A 358-nucleotide genomic window follows, 5' to 3' on the forward strand; every position below is an offset into this window, starting at 1 on the left:
CTGATATGCTTTCTGAATGGAGCATCATAGGTATTTTCTATGATGGTCTGTCTGAACTGTCCAAGATGTCTTTGGATAGCTCTGCTGGAGGATCTCTTCATCTGAAGAAGATGCCTACAGAAGCTCAAGAGCTGATTGAAATGGTTGCAAATAATCAATTCATGTACACTTCTGAAAGAAATCCTGTGAACAATGGGACTAGTCAGAAGAAAGGAGTTCTTGAGATTGACACTCTGAATGCCATACTGGTTCAGAACAAAATATTAACTCAACAAGTCATATGATTTCTCAAAGTCTGTCTGGAATGCAAAATGCACCAAGCAGTACTAAGGAAGCTTCATCTGAGGAAGAAGCTTAT

The sequence above is a fragment of the Arachis duranensis genome, chromosome 9 (genome assembly GCF_000817695.3).
Source record: "Arachis duranensis cultivar V14167 chromosome 9, aradu.V14167.gnm2.J7QH, whole genome shotgun sequence".
NCBI lineage: Eukaryota > Viridiplantae > Streptophyta > Magnoliopsida > Fabales > Fabaceae > Arachis > Arachis duranensis.